The 17,627-nt window shown below is 35.7% G+C and overlaps 1 protein-coding gene across 1 annotated transcript in view; it reads left to right on the plus strand.

The window, feature by feature from the left end:
• LOC134751045 (facilitated trehalose transporter Tret1-2 homolog) overlaps window positions 1-17,627 on the plus strand; it is a 67,046-nt gene that overhangs the window by 6,216 nt on the left and 43,203 nt on the right. The window lies entirely within an intron of this gene.

Here is a 17,627-nt window from a genome sequence, read left to right on the forward strand (position 1 = left end):
ATGAGTCTCGTCCGGAACAGACGATTCTGCTTAATACAAAAAATAATTTAACAGATGTTATTCAGTTATGTATTTCAGTTATCGTGCATTTCGCTCGTACTTTTCCGTACATGTATTGGCGCGGGCGAGACGTACGATAACTAAATAACATCATTTAGATGTCATTTTGATGTCAGTGTACGTTCGAATTGACCTGTTGGTATCAAACGCGACAGGCCTCGTTTTCACGTCAGTTTAAATTCATGTCTTATTTCATAATATCGTTCCTGTATATCGTGCACGATAATATGAACAGCTCAGTATGACCTATATATTCACCTCACAAAATATAGCTAAAGGTTGAAAAAATACACTTTATATCAAACTCTTTTTCGTCTTTAAGAGATTAGTAGACGGCCGCTTCTCCATAGAAACGTAATCTAATATTTATTAACGTTCATTTCGATTTGATTTGGTTTGATTTTTCCTCGCATTGGTGTGGTGTGTGGTGAATAGTTATGCAGGCAATCCATACTATCCATACGTTATATACTTTATCCATGCTATAATATTATAAATGCGAAAGTCTGTCTGTCTGTCTGTATGTCTGTGTGTTCCCTCTTCACGCTTAAACCGCTGAATCGATTTAGATGAAATTTGGCATAGAGATAGGTTGAGTCCCTGAGAAGGACATAGGATAGTTTTAATCCCGAAAATCATCCCTTAAGAAAGTAAAAAGCGGGGTGGAATTGAGATAATTAATAAAGTGCCTGCTAACTTGTGTGCATAATATGCTCAAATTGAATTATTGCTATGAGAATTTTTCCAGGCGCTATACTTACTTTAGCTGCTGTTACTAAGTCCACGCAGACGAAGTCGCGGGCAAAAGCTAGTACTTTATAATATTATAAATGCGAAAGTGTGTCTGTCTGTCTGTTACCTCTTCACGCTTAAACCGCTGAACCGATTTAGTTGAAATTTGGTATAGAGATAGAAACTATCTCCCCGCCCCGGGGAAGGACATAGGACAGTTTTTATCCCAGAAATCATCCTTTAAGGGGGTGAAAAGGGGGGTGGAAGTTTTTATGGGAAATCGATAAAAAGCAGATTGGATAAGCTACCCAAATTACTAACTCCAACGCAGACGAAGTCGCGGGCAAAAGCTAAGCCAGCATATAAAATTTTCTCTTAAAATATCACGAATGGAACCATATTTTCCAGCATAGTATTCGAGAAAATAGTACCTACATCACGGCACAGGCAAATTGGTAGAAATTGACATATCCGCTGAGGAAATAAAGTTTTTTCCGATAATTCGAGGGAATGAAGCAACAATTTCAATAACAATCAAGTACAGAATTTCCGTGAGAAGAATAATTCCTTTAAGTATTTTAATTTATGATTAGAAAATTAAAAATAGTTTTTGTAAAAGATACACTTGAAGAAAGATTTTATACATAAATATTCTTAAATGAGTAATCCCTGCTAATATTATAAATACGAAAGCAACTCTGTCTGTCTGACAGTCTGAAAGATAGACTAGATTGATAGATGAACTCGTATCTTTAAAGGCCTCTCCTGACGGATCGGTCCTCAAACCAACTCGTCTATCTATTGCTTACTCTTGAACGGGCAATAATACCAGGAGTATGAGTAGGTACATATAAGGGAGCGGCGGGAAGCAATATCGCGTGCTACCTGCCTCGTTCAAGAGATCCGCTTCGCTAAGAGGTTTTATTAGGTCACTTTAGAACTCTGGGTTATTTGGGGCATTATACACTTGCTACTTTTCTAAATACAACATGCCCACGAGGAATCAGACAGATTTTAAACACACATTTCTGAGGCCAAAAAAAGGGAAAAATGTTACATGTCAATTTCGCCCTAAAAATATTTAGAAAGACTAGGCATCATATGTTGCCTCCATCACCATCAAAAAGGCGTTTTGCACTAAGTAACACTATTTATTTTTAACCCGTGGAGCGCCCTACTGACACGTGTGTCAGCAGTTAGTATAAGAGTACTACTGTGAAACTCGGGCGCCCCGGGGGTTAATTGGGTTAACTCTGAAACTAGGGGAATTTTAGAAAAGTTTATAGGAAATTTTAGTCTTTCAATATGGTCAGCCGGGCTAGCACATGAGTATCTCGCCGCGACATATAATAGACTACCCGTCCCCCTTTAATTCATATAGTTAGCAAGAGAGGGGTAGCCTATCTCGCGGCGAGATACTGTCGCGTCAATCATGTGCTCGGCCTACAAGAATACTGTTAAAATCTTTCGAGAAACTCGTAAGCACGTTGTATAACTTCAGGTGGGATGGAAGAGCGGATTAAGAGAAAATTGTATGAAAATGTCGTGTATTCAATTTAATCTTAATAGAGTATCTTCTTTGAAGCAAAACGTTTGAAAAACTTTAATCGACTACGGGTTTTCTCGTAGTCCTCTCTCTGATTAAAAGTACGAGTAAACGCTGCAATTTTAATGTAGTTTTTTAACGTCAACCGCCTCTTAGAAACAAATCCGTTCTTATTTATTGACCAAGCGTTATCGAAGGCGTTATTCAGCTTGGGCAAAAACGCTTTCGTATAGTATATTTTTTGTCGTCTTGCAAAATGTTCAAAATAGCGGAAATAGGCGCAACCGAAAATTCCCCAAATACGAGGGAGATTCGATATCATGTCTGATATCGATATAATTTTTTGTCCTTAAATATTTTGCTTCATCGCTAGGTATTCGTGCCCCGAGTTAGCACAAAATATGCTCATAATGTATACGAAAGGGTTAAAAGCAAAACACTTCCGTCCAATTAAAAACGTAATTTTCCCCTCAGCCAACCCCGATCGACTTTTACTTAATTTAAACTCGTCTTTAAGACGCATTAGATTGAATCGCAAGAGGCATCTTTCAGTAATCTCATTAAAATATGCCTCTTGCCTTTGTAAAGAAAACGTATTATTTCTAGAAGCGCACAGTCACAAGCAAGAGCCGAGGCCAGTGAAAACGGGTATATTTATTCATACAAATAAACCTTATTTGATTAGGTCAATTTTGTATTCGATTAGGTCAATTCTTTGTTTAATGAGTACGATCGTTCAGTGTCCAAATCTGCTGTTTTAGTGGAAAAGGGTACAATGTTATAATCAGTCATCGTAAACTGCGAGCGAAATCCATTGAAGTACTAGGGTTGTAACTGGTTGTCATACGTCATTCGAGTCAATGGATTTCGCTCGCAGTTTACGATGCCTGGTTATAATACATTTTTTTGAGACTGGTCTAATAATTGTGAGACCGAAGGCCATAGGAACTCGGCTATAAAATACTACCTACATCCTAGCTTATAATTATAATTTGGGTTAGTTGGAATCGTCTTAGTCGTTTAGAATATTGATTTATTTAGAAATGTAACTTTTAAGTAATAAAAATACGATGATAACATATTTATCCAATTATTTTTTGAATTAAGCCCAACTAAAACAAACTTAAAGGAACTGTAGGGACCATCAACCAACGCGAAAGGTATAAAATAGCTACATAGCCATTAAGCCTTGGGCGCTCCTTTTAGTCCTCAATTTCAAAATTTAATCGGAAGGAAATGGATTAAAGCTTAATCTTTGAAAGTGTGAATGCATTTATCCTCGACTTTATGTATGAGCGAATTGAGTCTATATTTAATCAAATCGGAGAAGTGAAGTTTACTGCTGACACGAAATAGAGCTGTTTTGTTAGAATTGTACTTAGCTTTTTGGGTCAGCTTCAGCTGTGATTTTCCGGATTAAGTAAGTTGTGTAATGCAAAAGCAAGCGAAACTGGTTGTTACTCAATCAATCAATCAAATGTTTTATTCGTGATAAACTTAAAACTAAAATTACATACAAAAGTATAACTAAAGCTATAGGACTTTATAAAATAGGTAGGAGTTGAAGTTTACCACGAAATGGTCTCGCCTCAGCATAATGCTGACCCGAAGGTCAGCGCTGATCTTCCGGCGGGACCATTTTGGGTCACGATCGCAGCCGTACGACTCGCCGTCCCGTACGACTAGCCGTACTCGTAAGTATTCGAACGTTTAAGCAGTACCTACATACCTATATCAAGCAGCAGTAGTAAGTACGATGTTCCGGGTTTGAATCCTGGTAAGGACATTATGTGTATGACACTAAACTCTCGCGTTTTGTACACATAATTAATGTCATTACCGGGTCTAACGCGATTGAACAGAAACCGGTAGATAAATTTATTTGTCTACCCCGAACATTTATATAAACTAATGTCGGGTAGTTTAGTGTTGTTTACCAATATCTCAATTGACATTTGCTGGGACGTCAGTCTTCCGTGACCACAGCTAGTGCAACCTAGTTGAAACGTCGGAAAAAAGGTAAAAAAATAAAATTTAATCGCGTTAGACCCGGTAATGACATTAATTATAATGTGTACCCACAATAAAAGGCTTATTGAGCTTACCATGGGACTAAATCGATTATTTACTTATTATTTATTTATCTTTCGTTAAAATTGTTTTTTTACAATAAGTAGGTAGGTACACTAGACCCTACTCATAGTGTTGTGTTTCTGCCGGTGAGTAAGGTTGCCACAGCTCAACGAGGGTGCGGTGTTAGGGTCGGCAACGCGCATGTAACTCCTCTGGAGTTGCAGGCATACATAGGCTACGGAGACTGCTTAATATTAGGCGGGCCGTATGCTTGTTTGCCACCGACGTAGTATAAAAAAGGTAGTCAATCATGATGATGTTTTCGGTAATCTCTTAGAAGTACGTAATCTCATACTCACCAATGTCATCAATTTTTTTAGCTAATTTGTCAAAAAAGTGAGGTTGAATTCAAACAAAAGTAAACATCATACTTTGACAGCTCTACTTTTAACTAAAATCATTTAAACCTTAAAATATTCTTCGCCAATGTGATAAAAATTGTGATATTACAAGCAGTAAAAAATTCCAAATCGCGTCCCTGAAAGTAAGCACACAATGTCACATGAGCCATTTCAAAGATGCCTTTGTGGCGCCTGTCTTTTGTTTTCAGCATTCGAGTGGCGAACGAAAATGTACGTGTTTTTAGAGCCCAGATAAGCTGGGTATACGATTATCATCTTTTTTGCTTTGATATAAGGTTTTAATTAAATTGTGCGCTTTCTACGCATATTTGTAAGTTGGTCGGAAAGTAAATCTCAATGGGAAAAAATGGATTTAAGTTTTTGTCAAAGAGAGTCCAATCTAGCGAGTCTAGGCAGCTTTATGACGTTATTCAGATTCTGTCAGTTCAAATGCCTGTCAATTCTAACAGGGCTTTGAGTGTTTGTCCCTGTCCGTCAAGTAGACACTATTTTTTGTAAGAAAGAGAGAGAGGGAGAGGTCTAACAGTTTTATGAACATGGGAGTTAATTACGATCGATCGAAGAGTTTGTTGTTTGTTGGTAGGTATTAGGTATCTATAGTATGTATATCTATTGCACGCTGTAACGATTCCATAATTCAGGTTGACTGGTAGAGAATGTCGCGTGGTATTAAGTCCGCCTTTTGTGTATATTTTTATCATGCATAAAAGTTTAAATAAATACTTAAATTCTGACTATGCAAACATTATGACTTGTTGTTTTGAATTCATGGAATGAAGACAATCAAAATTTACAATAATGAATACATAATTATCTATACTTACGCGGTTTAAGGCTTCTTATAACATGTAATAGATGTTTACAAACTTGGCGTGCGCTCTACCGTGCACAGAAGCCCCATGTGACCAAAATATCGAGTTACTTAAGACTCAAGTAGAGCTTGTTAAATTTAAGTGGATTCCGTTATATGAATCTAATATATACCGCAGATTAGTTTCACTAATCAGATTAAATCTGATTAGTGAATCTAATCTGCGGTATATTTAAGTTGTTGTTAATAACATTTTGCGACATGAATATTGTTGTGGCAGGTGACTAAAGAAATTTGAATCAAATCAGTAATAGATTTGAAAAATATTTACAAGGTGTAATAAAAATAGCGCGGATCCGGTTAAGGGTATAGTCGGTATCGTGTTCTGATTAGGAAAAAGTTGAAGAAAAAATAAGTTGTCGCGAAATTACCAATTTTATGTCCATAAAAATGTTATTGATAATGATGCCCATTGTGTACATTAATTGACACTTTTATTTCCACAATTCGATAACATAAACAAAATAAAATAGTCCCTGATAATCAGTGATCTGTAACAATGGTTTAATGTCCATACCCCGGATTTTTGGGTGCGGGTTATAACTTTGTTTATTGCAAAATACAAACGGGCTTAGAAATGTTTAAATAGTTTCTTTTTAGGGTTCCGTACCTCACAAACTACTGGACCAATTAAGTTGAAATTTGGTATACATATGTAAGTTTGTGACCCAAAGACGAAACTGTAACGTAAAAAATTGAATTTTAAACATGGGGGGGCCACTTTTAAATGAGAAAATGAACGATGAATGAATGATGAATGAATGAATGATGAATGAATGTGCTTTTTATTGTAAATGAGAAAATTTAAAAAATAAAGTTTCTCAAACTATATCGTGTTACATATCAAATGAAAGAACTTATTGTGAGAATCTCAAATATATTTTTATTTATAATTTTAGGATAAACAGTTTAGAAGTTATTCAAGAAAATAGGCAAAAAATGACCATTCCCCTCCCTTTATCTCCGAGACTACTGGGTCTAAAATGTTGAAAAAAATACACAACATAGATCTTAACCTATAGGTTACAGGAAAACCTATTAGAAATGTGCAGTCAAGCGTGAGTCGGACTTAATTACTTAGTTTTTGATCTGACCCTTATAGGTTTTTTAAAGACATTTCACTCACGTTTCACATGAAAAATACATTGTGTTATGTACGGAACCCTTGGAACGCGAGTCCGACTCGCACTTGGCCGGTTTTTTAGAGTTTGTACTATGTAGTATGTACTATGTACTTTAAAAACAATAAAAACCAATCAGTCCTGATTCGGTTGCAAGAAATGAAAAAAAAATGCCATGAAAAAGACTGAAACAAGTACGAGTCGGACTCGCCCTCCGAGGGATCCGTACTTTTGAGTATTTGTTGTTATAGCGGCAACAGAAATACATCATCTGTGAAAACTTCAACTGTCTAGCTATCACGGTTGATGAGATACAGCCTGGTGACAGACAGACGGACAGAGGAGTCTTAGTAATAGGGTCCTGTTTTTACCCTTTGGGTACGGAACCCTAATAAAAACCAATCAAACCTGATTCGGTTGCAAGAAATAAAAATAAAATTCCATGAAAAAGACTGAAAAAATTACAACTGTCTACGGATATGGAGAGTAAGGATTTCAAATTTTTTTGATAACTAACCGAGCGTTAGCGAAAGTCTCCGTTTCAGCTTGGGCAAGAATGCTTTCGTATGTCCGGATGTGTTCCTAGGCAGGTCGCATTTCTCCACCGATTTTTGGTAGTTAGATATAAACAACTTTGGGAACAAATCAAATTATTTTATTAAATATTTTGATTTGTGTTTTTTTAAGTAGTCACATTACTATTTATAAGTTATATACTGTAATATATGACATCTATTACAGTATATAGTTAGATATAACTTTTCTGTCGTTTGGTTTTTTTAAAATGTGCAAAATGGTAGAAATTGGCATAAAGTAGGGTTTAAGGCACTTAATACCATTGTGAGTTTGCTGTGATTATGACTCAACGAAGTAAGTTTATTTAAATTTTTACATTTTATAAATATATTTGATATGATATGGAGCGCAGCTTATTAGGTGTAAAACTAAGGGATCGCATTCGGTACACCACGCTGCGCTCTAAAACTCATAGTATGTAGATGTAGCTCGAAAACCGGCCAAATTAAAGTGGGACTGGGCTGGTCATGTCTGCCGCATGACGAATGACTTGTGGGCCAAGATAACCATGGAGTGGGTGCCCCGTGAGTCAAACTGGGGATCCGGCAGACCTCGTCGGCGATGGCGGGATAATTAGGACTCCTTTTTGAGAGACTGGCCAGATGTAGCTCAAAACCGGGAGGAGTGGAAGAAGAGGGGGGAGGCCTTTGCCCAGCAGTAGGACATAATAGGCTCGTCATAATAATAAACATGTAAAGCTTATCGCGAAGTCTAGAGCTCACAGAGCCACTAGTTCTAATGTAGGTTATAATCGAGAAAACATTCAGCGCCAATCGCGTTTCCCGCTAAGTATAAACCGTATAAACACATGCGATAAACAAACTTTACTTCCAGAATAATACGTTTCTCTCGGTTCCGCGAAGTCGTAAAGTCGTGAAGCGGAGTTTTCTACTCGTTATTCCAAACCAGTGAGGGAATATACAGACAATACTCTTAATCATTTTTGGCTACAAAAAACGGTGAGTGTGAGTAGACTATTATATTTAAGTAATACATTTTAAAAGTGATTCCATGGAAGCTCATTTCAGTTATTAGACTTATTAGTATAAAGGTGCAAAGTATTGCACGAGAAATGTCGAAAAAAAAACGGGTTTTCGTGGATATCGAGGTTTCTATAGCTCCAATGTTGTTTTAATCTAGCTACTTAATTGTAAAGCATAAAATTTGCGACAAATTATGTTCCGAACATGTTTTTATACGACCAGCCGTTTTCAAAATGTACAGTCAGCTGGAGATATAGTTGACTACCCCCCAAGCCTCCGTAATTTTGAAATTTTTCCAAAAACTGAATCTACGAAAAAATTCCATATCGACGAAAACATCCGGATATACGAAAGCATGTTTGTCCAAGCTGAATCGGAGACCTTCGCTCCGCTCGGTCAATTAGTGTTATGGACCTTTAGGCCATAATACATCAGTTTATCTTAGTGCTTGACTCATTCTCGTTTAGCTATGCTAACATGTCAGCGAGTACTAGCGTAGTTAGCTAGTTACGACATCTTTCAGGACTCTTTTATAGGGGCCATTCAGGAGACATCAATATGCAATCCTTGTAGATTTTTAATACGAGTACGTCAATGGTTAGAGTGAACGTATCAACAACAAGTACTCGCTATCCCTACTATAATTATACTTTTTTTTTTTTTTTTTTTATTATAATATAAGTATGGCTTTTCATATCTCCCCGAGATGTGTGTATGAGGTCCCGAACCCTTTAGAGGCGTGCGAGGTGCCGAAGCCAACAGTGCAGAGGCCCTACAAGAGAAATTAATCTAAAATCAAAAGCATACAAATTCAAAGTCAAATTCTTAGTATTAAATTTGATCTGTATAATAATAATAATAATTCAATATTATTATGGAATAATATTAACATCAATAAATAGCTCCGATAATTAGTTTAAGATAATATGTATTTATTTATTTATTTTATTTATACTTTATTGCACATAAAATAAGTACAAATGGTGGACTTAATGCCTTAAGGCATGTAAAAGTAAAAAAGTATTAAGGACAAAGTATTATGTATGTACATAATACTTACCATTCATAAGTGCTTGTTGCTAGGCCTATATGAAAAAAAAGACATCCGAAGATGATGCTTGCCAGGTGCAAAAACTGGTTGCGGTGCAGCATACGGCTGCGATGGGAATAGGTCATATGCTATAGATTTGTATGTTGGATGGAGTGGGTAATGGCCTAATGGGCTATAGAAGGAGACTAGCGGACATCTGCGAGAATCAGTCTCAGAATCCAGCCCACTTCGCATGCAGTAGGTAGCGGTGTGTGTTATATCAAAGATAGATATAACTCCGTAATAGATGGATACAGTCTAAGGAAAAAACGTGCCTCGAAAATCAAGAAAATTTGATTCTCGTTCAGAGGGCGCTACTAGTTTTGGCCTACAGGCGTTGACGGTTTCGTTTGTTATTTAACAATTTTAACGCATATCAGTGAAAGAACATGGATCAAAATCATAAAAATAATTAATGCAAATAAAAAAAATCATTTATCTATATTTAAATACATTCTATCGTATTTTTATAAATCTTCATTTTTAGTTTTAAAGTGTGTCGACAGATGGCAGTGAATTTACTGGGGTTACAAAATTTACTATGACAGTACCGCTCTAGTATAAGATACTCTATGGTTATATGTTTGAGTCTCATGAAGATTTCCAGGTAAATCCCTGTAAATGCCTGTACAGTGGAATGTTATCTGTCTTATTAAGTTATTATTATCTCTTTAGATTTGGCAGCAGCCCAATTTAGGAGTGTACTTTCATAATATCACAGCCATAATAGCACTACATAAAAAAATCATTTATCTATATTTAAATACATTCTATCGTATTTTAATTTCATTATATTAAACACTAAGTATAAAAAATAGCACTACTATATCTCAAACACTACACGCGGGAATCTAAAATTGTTGTCTGTATTTAAACGTTCATTTTGAAGTTAATTCCATATCGGTTCTTCAAGTAATATGTAGACTGACTTTTTTTACCTACAATTTAGTAATTCAAACTACATTGTGACATCAAATGATATCTATCTCGCTCGCGCTAATACATATACGGCGTTTACATACGCGACTGACATCATTTAGATATTATTTTGACGTCACAGTGTTTGAATTGGCCTTCAAGTTTCAGCGAACAATGACCTTCTTAAAATTCTATAAGTACCCCTAAACTGCTAACTGAAAGGATGAGAGACGCAAAAGTTACGCTTTATAACTATCTACCGAAAAGCCGCAAAATAGCCGTATTACGAAAGTTTATTTTTCCTCCAACCGGCTTGAGAAGATTTTCTTTAAATGTGACGTGACGGTCGGATGGTGACTGCAGCCTGCATTAATGCTGCGTTCTTGACACGGGTGCTGTATCTGTTTTATTTATTTTTTATTTATTTAAGTAAACACACACAAGATCTAAACTTAAATGTTAATATATTTTTCCTTTTTTATTGTGGGACGTACCACATTATTACAATCTATAAATTGTATATACAGATGAAAACCACAATGAAAAAATCAACGATGATTCACGTTGACCAGAGTTTGATCATCGTTGATTTTTTCATTGTGATTTACATCTGTATATACAATTTATAGATCTAAACTTAATTACAAAAGTACCGTTAAACCAGTAAGGATTGTCTCGATTCTCCATTTGCAGTAGATTTTATACAACAATAAAATTCCTTGATAAAATGAGTGACGGATTGAACGTCATAATCGCGGCGGTAATGTGGCGGCGAACGATTTCGGCTCTATCAAATGACTCGAATGTTCAAATATAAATAATATAAAAATAATTCATAAACACAAAAATAATCCGACTTCATAAAACAATATGACATAGTTTATTGGATTTCATCAGCAGTTCCACTTCACCAAATATAGGGTATCGAGAAAAAATGCAGGAGTGCCCTGATAATACTTAATTGTCTTGTATTACTACAATTGAAGGGTTCATTCGATTTCATCAGGATCCCATCGTAAAATCCTGACATGATGACAGGGGGACCAACTGTTGAGCATTTCAAACAAAAAATATTTCAGCCAAATCGGTCCAGCCGTCTTCGAGAAATTGGAGAACATACCAAACAAAACATTTAAAAAAAACGACGAATTCAGAACCTCATCCTTCGAAACCTTGAAAAACTTTAAGTCAATAAATAATAGAACACTAAAACATACGTACGTTAAGTATCAATGCGAGCGTGATGACTAGAGGCTTTGTATCGACTTGTACAAATATAGTGCTGGGCGACGTTACTTCAATAATTCAGGTACCTTTCGGTCGATATCGTTCATACTAGGTATCCTAGTTATCTCCCTTCAATTCCAAATAATTAGGTTCTTGATGTGAGCTGAAAATCTCAAAATTACCTAACTGAATCCACTTATAAAAACCGGCCAAGTGCGAGTCGGACTCGCGTTCCAAGGGTTCCATACATTACACAATTTAAACAATGTATTTTTAATGTGAACCGTGAGTATAATGTCTTTAAAAACCCGTAGGGGTCGGATCAAAAACTAAGTAAATAAGTCCGACTCACGCTTGACTGCACATTTCTAATAGGTTTTCCTATAATCTATAGGTAAAGATCTATTTTGTGTATTTTTTTTTCAATATTTTAGACCCAGTAGTTTCGGAGATAAAGGGGGAAATGGTAATTTTTTGCCTATTTTCTTGAATAACTTCTAAATTTTTTATCCAAAAATTATTTAAAAAAAATATTTGAGATTCTTTCAATGAGCTCTTTCATTTGATATGTAACGCGATATATTTTGAAAAACTATTTTTTAATTTTCTTATTTATCCCCCAAAAGTGGCCCCCTTGTTTAAAATTTTTGTTTACTTTACATGACCGTCTTTGGGTCACAAACTTACATATGTATACCAAAATTTTAACTTAATTGGTCCAGTAGTTTCGGAGAAAATAGGCAGTGATAGACGGACAGACAGACGCACGAGTGATCCTATAAGGGTTCCGTTTTTTCCTTTTGAGGTACAGAACCCTAAAAAATTGTATTAGTATCGAATCGGCTCACAAAATTTCACGAGAACCGGTTGAGAATTGCGACATCTAGAAGAAAACAGCGGTACCTAAGACAGACAAGAGCATTTTCGCCGAAGATGAAATGGAGACTTTTATTTGCTGTTCGGCCTATAAGACTGTTATTGTTACACTACATCCTTTGACTAAACTTCTAAAAATCTGTCTTAAAAGAAGAGACCCTGAATTTAAGTTCCAAAATTTATTTAACAAATTTATTTGAATAGTTACATTCATTCATAATTTAAAACAAAACTTGGTTATAATGATAAAAGGTTTACAGTTTGCAATTATTAGGGAGGTTTGTATACTTAGTTTTTAGGGTTCCGTACCCAAAGGGTAAAAACGGGACCCTGTTACTAAGACTCCGCTGTCCGTCTGTCCGTCTGTCCGTCCGTCTGTCCGTCTGTCTGTCACCAGGCTATATCTCATGAACCGTGATAGCTAGACAGTTAAAATTTTCACAGATGATGTATTTCTGTTGCCGCTATAACAATAAATACTAAAAACAGAATAATATAAATATTTGAATGGGGCTCCCATACAATAAACGTGATTTTTTTGATTTTTTTTCGTAATGGTACGGAACCCTTCGTGCGCGAGTCCGACTCGCACTTGGCCGGTTTTTATTAACATGCTACCGTGTCTTTGTTCTGAAACGATTTAGTTTTCCTTTAAGTCGATTTTTTAGTTACCATTTAACTTGTCCGATAACTATTACAATGAATTAAAAGAATGATGAGAATAACACATGAGAATCTTATGGAATAAATCCAATCCGTCTGCTACGGCTCTAAGAAATCGGCTCTAAGAATTATTATTTTCATTTGGAACTTTTAAAGCCTTATTGCGGGAACAGAGCTTTGCGAAGAAGAATCTTTAGAATTCATAGTCAAAGGAATCTTCGGTCTATTCTTTGCTTTACGTCGTTAAGCAATCGTATAGGATATTAGAAAACCCATCTGCGAACAATTGATGCGGTTTCAAATATAACATACAATTATTATTCGCGACTGGTGCTGCCCTTATTTTTTGCGCTTTTCCACGTTAAATCGTATGGGAGTAAAATTAGTTCCAACGGCTGTCACTGGCATTAATGTTTGACATTCCATAAGAATACGCGTGTTAGTGACAATCAGCGCCACTTCTCCCTCCACCAACTTCGCACCTGCCAATACGTCCTAGGGCAGTTTTGCATACCTAAAACGGCTATAACCTGATCCTGTCAAATAGGACGAAATACGGATGCATGTTCCTGCATTTGTCTTTCTCTATTCTTTCGACATGAAGTACTTTAGGTTGCCAATAAAATTCTGACTGCAAGTGATTTTTAGTTATTATTTGGCAGCTTTGAAAATTTACTAACGTGAGTACCATTAAACACTTAATATTCTCATAGTTTTCTCAAAAGTAACAATAAAAAGAAGCTATATTTATTTTATGCACTGGCATTTGAATTCCTAAAACACCATGAGTCATGCATGGCTAAAACATAGTTCTAATTCAACCCCTTTAACACCAGGAACTGAAAAGTTATACATCCAACTTAATCACAATAACCCTTTTATATTCCTCTAGTTACTTGTCAGACTGATAACTGGCTAAACAGTAATTGAGATATATTATGAGCAAAAAAAAATTATCTCGTCTAAATGCAAAATATGGAGCGATATTCGGAGATTTCCTCCAAATTTCACAAATTTATGCCATTTAAAATTTACCGACGACAAATAAAATAAAACGATTTTTCACCAGCCACGGACGAATTTTCGTGCTCGTATGCATAAAGTTATCTAGCTTTTTAGCATATAACTGGCCACATGTGTTGGTTTTGACTTTTAAGTAGGGTAGTATTTAACGATATCCGGTTTGCTGTTCTAAGTATGGATCTAGCTGGTTAGTAGTTAGTACAAAAATATCATCAAGCAGTTTTTTTATAACTAGCTTTTGCCCGCGACTTCGTATGCGTAGAATTACTACCTACATACTTCCATATCCAACTTTCATAGTAAATTGAACCCCAAGAAGTTTACGTACAAAACCTTCACGCGCATTCAGATTCGCGCTTGGCTAGTTTAATACCCCATCCTAAGTTAAGCTATTGCCCTACTATAAAGTACGTAGGCCCAGGCTCCTAAATCAAGGGCATACCATTAGAGAGCCATTCATCTGGTAACAACTCTGCTACCAAGTCACGTAGCCGTGGCCGGGTTAGTAAAAGCATGAGATGTATTACTTTGGTTGAATTATAAGTTTTGTTCTTCACAGCGCCGTAGTAAAAAAATATGAGTAGGTATAATAAAAAGAAATACTTACCTATGTAAAACTCAACTTAATACAATAGTAAGTAGGTATATCGTTTGTTATCGAAAGTTAAAGATATAGGAGCTTAATAAATGTAACTTAATATTGTCTTCGGTTACCGCGATAGTTACTCATGAAATAAAACTATGAAAACGGATTATATCGCGTATATTGAATTTATAATACATCCCGACGTTTCGAACCCTTTACAGCGTTCGTGGTCAACGGGTGACTGAGGAAAAATTACAAAGTGCAAAAATACCCACATACTAAAATAATGAACAATCATAGACTACAAACTTTAAGGCTGGTTGTACATGCAAAATCGGTTCATAAGGCTAGTTATACACAACAATTATTTTCAAGTAAAGATATATATATACGCGATAAAAAAAAAAACCGATATAATCCGTTTTCATAGTTTTATTTCATAAATGTAACTTATTTGCTTATAGGCAGGAATCGGATACCGGTATTTTTTGTATGGGAACCGGTATTTTTTCGTTCTTTGTTAATTATATTATTTCTATTTGGGCATGCAATCTAATAACACAGAGTTGTTACCTAAACACACAACTGAGTCCTACATTTGGAGTATAAAGTAATTCGAAATATATGGTTATTTCGAAGTTTTTGCTAAAAGCCGGTTATAGGTTATAGGTATACCGGGTGTTTCCTTTAACAGGAGCAAAACTGACCAACATTAATTCAGCAACTTTTAAAAAAACTTGTGTTTTGATTTTTATTACACTTTTAAGTTTATTCTAAGACGCAATGTATTGCAAAATTTGTTACTTTTAAAGGGTGACAAGCAACGTCAAACAATCAGATGGCAGCGTACATTGAAAATAATATTTAATTACTATGAAAAAGGTCAAATCTTAAAATTTCATAATTTTAAAAAGTTGCTGAAGTTGTTGGTCAGTTTGAGGCGCACAGCCTCCAGTTTAATTTATTGCTCCTGTTACAGGAAACACCCAGTATATCGCCTTTAAACCTCTTTATTCATTTTGGGCTGAAATGGTGGAAAAAACTAGTTTTTCTTACCAACTGCCTAAATTAAACAGTAGATAGACAAATTGGAATCGAATTCTGTGTTAGACCATATAACGCAAGTACTAAGTCATAGCAGTGACTACACAGCAATGACGTCATCACGTAAGTAGAGAGCACGCCGCGCCGACTGTAATTTGTGGTCTTGATAACATCGTACTCGTACAAAGCCGGCGGTTGAAATCATGCCAGGAATCAGAATGACTGAGTGTTAGTATCACGTTAGTATCAAATGTGGTTATCGATGTTGCAGTTCATTGAAACTAAGGGAACAATCTAATCATTTTTAAACTAGCGTCTATGTGTATAGTTGTGCCGTTCTCGAGAACCATCTTTACTACACAGAGAATGTTCTCGCACGAGAGCATTTCTCATACAAAACGGATATCGAACCCTGGGGGACGATTTTTTTATTTCGAGAGCTCGATTTCGTGTGGCTTCCTTCAATATATCTCCACTACTAGGCATTTAAATTTTCTAATGGAATTGAAATGAGTGTGGTCTATACCACTAGATTCCCAATTTCTATTGCTGGTATTTCAAAATAGTTAAATTCGCCGTTTTCTACAGATTCTCGAGTGACGATATCGAGCGCTCGAAATTCAACAATTGGCCTCCTGCTTTCAAAATTTCACGAGAATCGGTTGAGAATTGCGACCTGTAGAGGAGAACACCTGGGTTTACGAAAGCAAAAAGCCCAAGCTGAAACGGGTAGCTCTTCACTAAGGCTCGGTCTATAAGGAAAAAAAAGGTTAAAAAAAGGTCAATAGGATCAGGATAATAACAATTTATTACACTTTCCAATGGCGGTGCCCGATATAGCTTTCAATGTGTGTTTCCTTCCGAAAGGACCCATAGGAACCTTTTATTATGCCAATGTTGCCCTTTTTCTATGTTTCTACTAATGTTATCATTTACTATTTATTTATTTATTATTATTTATAAATAAATAATACTATTAACATTGTCCATCTGATCGCATGATTTTATGCCAATTATCATCGCCCATGGGACACCTGTAACACCAAGTGCGTAGCCAGCCTTCAAAACTTACATTTTGAGCGGCATCATCTAAGAAAAAAAAGTTTTACCTTCGATGAAAATTTAACTTATTCAAAATTTAATTAATTGTCTATTTAAATATTTATGAATTGCATAAGGAATGTCGCATATTTTTTCATTAGCGCAAATCAATACAATTTAAAGATTTTCGTTAGGTACATTAAGGTATTTGTTCAATAGACTGACTTCATTGTACTCTGTAGTTAGGAATATCTCGAATATTGCATGCAAGTTCTTCATCCGTCTAAGTGGGGCTTATTAGTTCACCTTTCTCAACTGGATAATAAATAATAATATAATAATAAATAAATAATAAATATTATAAGGACTTTCTTACACAGATTGACTAAGTCCCACAGTAAGCTCAAGAAGGCTTGTGTTGTGGGTACTTAGACAACGATATATATAATATACAAATACATAAATACATAGAAAACACCCAAGACTCAGGAACAAATATCTGTGCTCATCACACAAATAAATGCCCTTACCGGGATTCGAACCCAGGACCATCGGCTTCACAGGCAGGATAAGTCTCCCTGACTCCCTTAATTGTGTCGTAGGGACAACAATAGATTGACCATTGAGATAACTTATCGATCGTATCTAATAGTGGCGCGCCTAACTTAGCCGATGCACCAATACCAATAATAACTTGCACCAATAGATAGGTAGATAAATTTACACTCAGGTCACCTAGGAATTCTATTCTCGCTTCACATCAAATACAATTTCT

The sequence above is a fragment of the Cydia strobilella genome, chromosome 21, assembly GCF_947568885.1.
Source record: "Cydia strobilella chromosome 21, ilCydStro3.1, whole genome shotgun sequence".
NCBI lineage: Eukaryota > Metazoa > Arthropoda > Insecta > Lepidoptera > Tortricidae > Cydia > Cydia strobilella.